Genomic DNA, 6,877 nt, shown 5'->3' with positions numbered 1-6,877 from the left:
TTCAGCATGGTATTAATCATTACTGTGAACTTTTAGCTAAAGAGGATTGAACAAAAGAGAAATGAATGTTTCAACCACATCATCTAAGAAAATTCTCATCTAACTAAATAATTTTAAGTGAAACATTAAAATAAACTAGGAAGAGCATATTCTTTTGAAGATTTTTGGGACAAGAGCGTCTTAATTCTTTTTCACTATCTTCAACCACCTCCACTGTAAAACCTTCAAAAGAAATATGACTTTGCAGTGACTATTATCATAACCAGTCCTGGTATGACTGAACTAAATCAGTTTATATGTTTTTAAAACATCAATTCTGTCACTGTTGTTTATATTTAAATTTACTTTCCTTTAAAATATAATTTACATATATATTTTGATCTACTGATTTAATAGGGATATATATTTTTTATTTTTAATTATGAGAACAAAGATGCAAAGAAAGAGGACAAGGTAAACTTACAGTGGAAGGACAATCACTCATAACATAATTCTCAGAAGAAGCCCCGTTGCTGATATCTTAACTTTGAACTTTCAGCCAAAGAACATTAAGATAAATAAAACAGAATCCATGTATAATTACATTGTAATAGGGATATATTTCAATTGAAGTCTTTCAATAGCAAAATAATTCCTATCCCTTAGTAATTTTTGATCATTTAAAAAATTAAAACGTTTTGTTTTAGTTTTTAAAGCTTAAATATTTTTACAGACATCTGTTTATTTTTGACATGTAAAATGATAATTTATGGGTAACACACAACTATGTAACCATTAGAAGCATCAGGCAGAAAATAAAAAGGTTAATAGAGAATAGTTTAGAATGTTTATAAATGGCAGCATTGTTGATGAATGATGAGCAAGTTGGTGAATGGAACAAGATATAATATGGGAGGGATATAAGACAGATTGTGGGAGTTCTTATACACTATCAGAAACATTTGAATTGAGGATGCAAATTTTATAGTAAAATCAATTCATATTACACTAGCATTTTTACAGCACTATCATCTATACTGAATACTAAAAACACAAAAACTACAATTACCTGAAGATACTGGACTGTACAGATGTGTGGATAGTTGTGGAAAGATGTCAAGACTTAGATAAGAAGTGGCACAAATTAGGCTTTCTATTTTATAGTTTTTGGTATGAGAGCTGGGCATATTAAATACATAGAGTGTCTAAATCTCTGATTGAAAACATGATATCAGAGAAATAGTTAAGGAAATAAGAGTCTTGCCTTTCAGGCATCCAACCCAAGTTTGGTCCAGAGCACCACATATGTACTCCTGAAAACTACTGAGTCATTCCTAAATACTGACTCAGAAATAGCCCCTAAACACTACTAGATGTAACCATGTACCTAATTATCACCTCCCCAGCAAAGGGAAAAAATGATATATTGGCCTCATTTGTCATAAGAGAGTTTGAAGGAACTATAGTAATTAAAATTTGAAGGTTGATATTCAGTCATTATAGAGCTAGGAAACAAGAGTGGTAGTAAGATTAAAATAGAATTTGTGTATAAGAAATTCATGAATATATTACTCACCCTAAATTACACATACACAGGTCAGAATCAAAACATTCTATGAGGGCTCAATTGAGGAGAAATTGGAGCTTCTTCTACTCAAGAATGCCTCTTAATCTAAAGGTGGCTCACCATTTTTATTTCCAAGAGAATTAGAAGATAATTTTCAGAATAATGAGGGCATGGATTTTGTGAAAACTAACTTTTCCAAAAATTCACTAATCTACTCAATTCAGTTTAAGTAATTATAAGTAATTCCAATCAAATGTTATTTTTGAGAAAGGAGATAGTTACTTGTTGGATTCTCCTATCTTCCTGTACTAGGCTACCTGGCCTCTTCAAAGGGGAGGCTTGTGTATGGAACTCCTGGCTTGTGTGCTGAAATTCCTGAACCCGTTTTTACCCCCTTTCACTGTTTGAATTACTTCCTGTATTAGTGTTTGCTTCCAGACCTGTGTCTTTCCAGGTCCTGGTTTTGGAGCCTGAGGCTACCTTCTCAGATGGTGCCTGAAGAAGCGAATGGTGAAATGTTAATTCCATGATTTCTTAAGTGGATTTTATAAGCCTGGGTTTTTAAGCTTGTGTCTATTGGTTCAAAGTTGTGGCAATAGCTTGTTTTTTGATTCAAGGAACCTGGCTTTCCTCACTCAAACTGATACCTTTTTCACAGTCAAGATAAAAGATTTATGTAGTAATTTATTCTCTGGTGGCTCTGGTAGTGGTTTTCTTTGGGGTTTATTGTTGTTGTTGTTGTTGTTGTTGTTGAAGTTTTTTTTTTTGGAATCTTTTAGTTTGTATGTATGGTGAGCTGCAAAAATGCTGGTGAATACTCAAAACTTGGCATTAAAAGTTTCTGAAGAGCTTTTAATGCTTCTAAAAGGCCTATAAAGCCAAAAATTAGAAAGGCATATACAATGATCACATGTGGTCAAGCCAAAAGCTCTGAGGTTGGTGTTCCACTCCCCCTACTGGCACTAGGCCAAAAGAGTCTTTAATTGTTTCACTTGATTATATTGCTTGCAAAGTAAGAAATTTTTTAAAAATGATATGAACTGGCACAATCAGAAACTGAATCAGAAGGCAGATCTGTAAGATTCTCCCCCATTTTTTCTTCTACCAGGACCAAAGTCACCTTCCGGCTTTTCATGTTGACTTGGCCCTTCACACCTCATATTGGCCAGGCCTGGATAACCCTGGAGTAACAGGGACCAAAATGGCAGATTGGCCTAGGGAAATTAGAGATTGTCTAGAAATAACTGGAATTGCCTTGGCACATACTTGCTTTAGAGTGGGCTAACAAACTAACCTAATATAGCTTGGAAATCAATCAGCAAAGACTTCTTTGAAGGTAGTTATCTCTGCCTTGCCTTGTAACAGTGACATGATACCAGGAGACACATCAGGACATCCTAACTTCAATATAGAATATGTGTTAACAACAATATCTCTAGTTAATAAAACCTGACAGTGAAAATTGTAATTGAGAATCTTTCCTAGGACCTTAAAGAAAGACTTGTGGTTAGTCAAATTAGTATGCCTACAGCCTGTGGTTGGTCTTATGGCAGGATGTTTCCTGGGTAGGAATACCCTATTTTTAAGCCAAAAGTTTTTTCTTTCTATTTTCAACTTTTGCTGTCACCTATGCAAGATATTGCCAACACCTTTATTTTTTAGTTAGAGGCATCTGCCCTTTTCTTAGACCCATGCAATGTGGATTACTTTGTTTTTCTATAACATCAATTGGAGGAGATGTTTAATTAACTGGGTCCTACCCTACTCAGTATTTGTTCTCCGCCTCAGGGTGTGATCTAGTGCTGATTACAGGGTTCTACCTTACTTAGTAATCATTTTCCACCCCAAGGTGTGATCTGGTGTTTATATTACTAGGTTCCTCCTTATCAGTATTCATTCTCCATCCTAGGGTAGGGTCTGGTTCTTGCTAATAAAAAGCAGGATATCAGAAAGGGATTGGATTCTCCAGTCTTCCTCACGAAGCCACCTGCCTCTTAAAATTAGAAGACTTGTGTATTGGAATTCCAGGTTTGCATGTTGGAGTCCTAACCCATTTTTACCCACTTTCACTGTGGAGATTATTTCCCCTGCTTTGTCATTTGCTTCCAGACCAAGGTGTTGACAGGGTCCTAGTTGGAGCCTGAGGTTCCTTCTCAGTTACTGACTCAGAGCTTTGGTTTTTATTTTATTTGGGAAAATATCAGTGGTCCAAAACACCACTAGAGGTAATAGTCATCCTCTACCTTTATTTCCATAATTCCTTTTGCCATTGACTAAAAAGCAAGAGAAAAATCTCCTAGTCAAATGAGTTAGATTATGTGTAAGAGGTCTTTATTGGACCAATACATAATTTATCAAAGTCTACCAATTACAGCTTCTTAGAAAACATAAGGCAATCATCAGGTCTAACTTTTACCATCAGATTAAGCCCCAGCAAATTATTTAAAGATGAGCAAGCGCATAAGGTTTTGGTGTAGAGGACCTTATTAACATCACAAGAGGGCTGATACAGAGCAGAGAAAACCAGCAACAGTATTGACAATTGATAGTCTCAATGCCACAATGCAATGATGCAGTCTCTGGAGTATTGTCACCAGGTGTATGATTCAGGGAACAACTGCAAGGAAAAGGCAGAGAAAGAGAAGGAAATAGAACTACTCTCCCTATAATTTTCTTTTTATAAAGGAAATTATAAAGGCTTTTCTGTTATTTAAAGGCTCTTCCATATCTATTATTATAAGGGCTATTCCATATCTGTTTGATGATAGACTCAATTTGCCTTGAGAAAAATCCATCATGTTCTAAAGCCAAAATCTTTATCTAGAAATAATGTTGGTTGTAAAACTCAGTGTAGTGAGGGGTATTTGAAAATTAAGTAGCAATAAATTGTTCTGAAAAGTTAACATTGTAAAACTTCGGCCATCTAGGTGGAAAAAAATTACTAAAACTATTGATAATGAATTTTGTTTTATACTGAGGCTTAACTTAATTTCCAAATGAATAGTTTCCCTCTGGAACCATATAATTCATTCCCTATTTCTAAGATTATATTGTTAACCCCACTCAAGATTATGTCTTTATATATTATATCTCAGAAGACAAGAAGGCAATATGGCCAAAAGACAGTTTACAAAAGCATTACAAAAAAAAACTAGACTTTCTAGATACTGCTAAAAAAGTTTTAATTAAATTAGAATGCAAGTTAGATATTTTTGTCTTAATATTTCAGCTTTGGTGGGAATGATTTGCTTATAATAAAGACAAATGTTGCTGGTAAAAATAGAACTGTCCCTAGCCAGTTGATTTATGGCAAAAAATAGTACTTTCAAATATTTCTGTGGTCAAGATGTCATAAATAACTCAAGTATCATTTACTGAAATAAAATTTTTTTTGTTATAGTAATCTCTACAATTGAAATATCTACAATTCAAATTACATTAATAACTACTACACAAACCCTACTAGGTACTATGTGTTGCACCTAAATTATTTGGAATTTATAATCACAAGAAAGAGTATAATTTTCACTCCCACCATCCATATGAGAAATCTGAGGCACTGAGACTTGAAGTAACTAGAATTTGAGCGAGATTTTTTGGTCCTAGAACCCATTTTTTTCCACCTCTTTTGAAATCATAGGAAATATTTATTGACCTGTGAATATAATTTTTCCTTGTTCAAAATTATGTTTACATGGTTATTAAGTCTAATCCTACTTATTTGGAATGTAAGGGGACAACATACAGTTTGCTTACAATTTTCTCCTGACTCTGAGCTGAGATATAATTTCTGGTGGTATTCTGGAGACCATATGTGGTGCCAGTGACAGAAATCAAACTTACCACATTCAATTTAAGCACCTTATCATTTCTACTATTTCTGTAGACTGTGACCATATTTTGTTTATTTTGTGGGGAGACTACACTTGGTGATGCTAAAGTCTAACTCCTGATTCTGTCATTAAGAATTATTCCTGGGGCCCGGAGAGATAGCACAGTGGCGTTGGCCTTGCAAGCAGCCGATTCAGGACCAAAAGTGGTTGGTTCGAATCCCCGTGTCCCATATGGTCCCCCGTGCCTGCCAGGAGCTATTTCTGAGCACACAGCCAGGAGTAACCCCTGAGCACCGCCGGGTGTGGCCCAAAAACAAAACAAAACAAAACAAAACAAAAGAATTATTCCTGTCAGGGCTTGAGAAAACATAGATGGTATTAGGAATCAGACCCTGCTGCAAGTCCAAATGCCTTACCTGCTGTACTAGCTCTCCTTGTGCTTTTCTTCTTTCTTTCTTTCTTTCTTTCTTTCTTTCTTTCTTTCTTTCTTTTTTCTTTTCTTCTTTCCTTATCTTTCTTTCTTTCTTTCTTCTTTTTTCTTTTCTTTTTCTTTCCTTTTTTCTTTCCTTCTTTTTCTTTCTTTTTTCTGTTTCTCTTTCTTTCTTTCTTTCTTTCTTCTTTCTTTCTTTTTCTTTTCTCTTTCTTTCTTTCTTTCTTTCTTTCTCTTTCTTTCTTTCTTCTCTCTCTCCTTCCTTCCTTCCTTCCTTCCTTCTTTCTTTCTTTCTTCTTTCTTTCTTTCTTTTTCTTCTTTCTTTCTTTCTTTTCTTTCTTTGTTTTCTTTTTCTTTTTCTTTCTTTCCTCCCTTTCTTTTTCTTTTTTCTTTCTTTCCTTTTCTTTCTTTTTCCTCTTTCTTCTTCCTTCCTTCCTTTCTTTTTTTTTCTTTCTTCACTTAGGTTTTGGGGCCACACCCATTGGTTACTGGTTACATACCCAGGGTTATTTCTGGCTCTGTGCTAACAAATCACTCCTAGCAGACTCAGGGGACCATGTGAGATGCCAGGAATGAAATCTGGGTCTGTCCTGGTTTGGCCACGTGCAAGGCAAATGCCTTATCACTGTACTTTTGCTCCTGCCCCATGCTTTTCTTTCTTAACTCAGCATATTATATGTATTTCTCTGGTCCTTCATAGAGCAAAGAAAAAAATCAGACTATAGTTCAGGAGCAGTGAAGCAATTGAGAAATTTCTCCTATAAAATTCTTTTCTTCAGGCAACTTGTAATGGAACATGCAAGTGTAGTAGGAGAATTATTTCTGAATTGAAATTTTAATCCTGGATCCAAGGAATCAAAGCAATTACTTTTAATTTCTCTAAAATTCTTTTATATTTTTTGTAAGAGAGAATATTAAATTAGCAATGTCTAGGGTCCATGGCCCAAACACCAAAATGCATGCACCAGAAAACAAACTTATAAGAATTATCTCTGAGAACCACCTTCTAAAGTGTCAAGTGTGTGCATGTGACACTGTCTCAGTGAAAAAGAAGCCAGAATATTAGTA

The sequence above is a fragment of the Suncus etruscus genome, chromosome 7, assembly GCF_024139225.1.
Source record: "Suncus etruscus isolate mSunEtr1 chromosome 7, mSunEtr1.pri.cur, whole genome shotgun sequence".
NCBI classification, from domain to species: domain Eukaryota; kingdom Metazoa; phylum Chordata; class Mammalia; order Eulipotyphla; family Soricidae; genus Suncus; species Suncus etruscus.
Note: the sequence above shows the minus strand (reverse complement) of the source record.